At 38.8% G+C, this 2,651-nt stretch overlaps 1 pseudogene; it reads right to left on the reverse strand.

Moving 5' to 3' along the window:
* Positions 1 to 697: 697 nt before the first annotated feature.
* Positions 698 to 1,688, reverse strand: LOC101418743 (zinc finger protein 24-like; annotated as a pseudogene).
* Positions 1,689 to 2,651: the final 963 nt, after the last annotated feature.

The raw sequence follows: 2,651 nt of genomic DNA on the forward strand, positions 1-2,651 counted from the left end.
AAATTCTTGATCTGCTTCAATTCTTAGGAATAATTATATTATCTTCCCCAGTCTATGTGTCTTTTTCGATTTTTGATGTTTTACCACCATCACTTTGTATCTGAGATCGTAAAGCTCATTTTGAGGCTGTTAGCGATCATTTATTTCCTATTTTCTGAAATGCACACTCAAATTACATAAGAGGAGACAAGGATAAATTTTGAAGAGATGGTTTCAGTTTTCAGACTTTCTAATTCCTATGTTACCTTTTCATGTAGAAGGGAATGTGTGCTTGCAAAGAACATTTCAATGATCAACACAGAAATAATGTATTTGTCTAAAAAAGGAAACTTTAAGAAAGAGGTAAAGAAGCAAGTAGATGATTATTTGGAAAAATATTGGAGTATAAACATCACATGGAATACTTAGACTTTAACACCTGAATTAATTTTAAAGTTTCAGTTTCTAGGCAAGGATAACACCTTTACTCTCAAAATAAAATAATGATGAGTGAAGATTTAAAAAAATATTTCCCAATGAATTTTCTGACAGTCATATGGAAACAAACTATAATGCACCATTTCATGGTTTAATTTTGCCCTCATTTCTAAAGAAAGACCTGAGTGATTTTTTTTTAAATTTCTTAAACTTTCACAACATTCAGAAGTTTTTCTGCATTGTGTCTTCTCTGATGTCTCTAAAGATTTGAGCTCTGGTTTTAGGATTTTCCACACTGAACACATTCAGAAGGTTTTCCCCCAGTATGGATTCTCTGATGATTAATGAGACCAGAATCCTGGCTAAAGGCTTTCCCACATTCAAGACATTTATAAGGTTTTTCTCCAGTATGGACTCTCTGATGTTGTACAAGGATGGAACATCTGACAAATGCTTTCCCACACTCAACACATCTGTAGGACTTCTCCCACTCTAGATTCTCTGATGAAGAATAAGGGCTGAGCCCTGACTGAAGTGTTTTCCCCATTCATCACATATATGTCATTTCTTTCAAGAGGGATTTCTCTTTCTTTCAAACCTATCCTTGGGAAAACAGGTTTCCCCATATTTAAAAATTTGAGGATCACCTATATAGAGTGTGCCAGGAACACCATGAGATTCTACTGCTTTGGAGCTAGCACTCCATTTTCAGTCCTAGCATCATCATCACACTGCCTTAGGGAATGGAGCTCCCAGGATGCCCATTTAAGCTGGTTCTCCACAGCAACAAGCTCAGAACTTGGTAATCCCTGAACTTCTTCTTGAGATACTATCTCCTCTACTAGCACTTCCTGTTTTCGTTGATGAAGAGAAACTGGTTGTCCAGGGTCATCAAGCTCATTCTCCAAATCCTCTGGCACTGTTACTGCCTCCTTTCCATTTTCTGGATGATGCTCCTTGGGTAAGATGGCAACAAAGTGCTCCAGCACTACCAGGTCCAAGATTTGTTCTTTTGTGAGAGTCTCTGGTCGAGCCACAGATGACAAAGTTCTTGGAGCTGGCTCACAGCTTCACAGGGTCCAGGTGAACCTTGGTATCCAAACTGCCTGAATTGCTGTAAGAAAACCTCTGGGTAAGGAAGACGGTTCCAGGGGATACTTGATCCCTCTTCATCATCAGGGTCCTCCTCTAACTTCACTCAGAATTTTTCCCTCTTCATCTGGAGTTGGGATGATAACTATTAAATCTTCTTCCACTGACTGTGCAGACATCCTGAATTATAATACTTGAAGAAAGGACAATCAAGACAGGATATTGAACTCAGGGAAATTCTCCATTTTCTTCATAGGCCCTCTTCCAGCTCAGAAACCGCTGCAGCTTCCCTGACCGCAGCAGAGGCAGAAACACCACTCAACAAGCAGTTTCCCAGAAGCCTCCCGCGATGGGTTTTTCATGGAACTTCAGGGCAGGAAGTAGAGGCAATCCTCACAAAATGCAGGAGACTGAGAACGAAAAATATAAAGAATGGGGCGATCTCTGTCTTTCTCTGTCTCTGTGTGTCTCTAATTCCAGCACTTTGTATGTATGTGATTTTTCTCTTTGTCTTAGTCTGTCTCACATGTTGTTTCTCATTTCACATTCTCTTCATGCATTTACCCTGGTTTTTCTTTCTCTCACTGAATATCTCTTACAGTTTATCCACACACATAACCCAACATGGCTTGTCTCCTGTTCTGAATGGATTTGTGATCAGTTCAAGTAAACCACACAATTCATCATAAGAATCCTGCATTCCAAAGCAAGGAAATCAATTGCCCCATATTGGGTCTGCATTGCATGATGATGGCTTAGTGAAGGAATATAAGTGCCCTCATTTAGTAAAACATACTTGTGTTTTGTAAATATGTGTTTCTCAGTCAGGTTTTTCCAAATTATGCTACACAAAGTAGTAGTGTAATGTTGGCAAATGATGTGTTTTTATATAAGAAGATATGAGAATATAATTATGTGGAACTGCACCACCATTTTACTAATAGTAATCTGTTCTATGCATTCATCACGGCTGCTCAGTATCAGACGCTCTTCTAAGTGCTCCCTCTCTAGCCCCCCACATGCATAAACATTCACATACAATTACACATTTGCTTCTTAAACAATCCCTGTGAGGTAGATATTATTATCATTATTCTTATTGCTCAAGAAAATCAGGTTAGGAGGGGTTAAATGTTCTTCCC

Source organism: Dasypus novemcinctus, chromosome 5 (assembly GCF_030445035.2).
Source record: "Dasypus novemcinctus isolate mDasNov1 chromosome 5, mDasNov1.1.hap2, whole genome shotgun sequence".
NCBI classification, from domain to species: domain Eukaryota; kingdom Metazoa; phylum Chordata; class Mammalia; order Cingulata; family Dasypodidae; genus Dasypus; species Dasypus novemcinctus.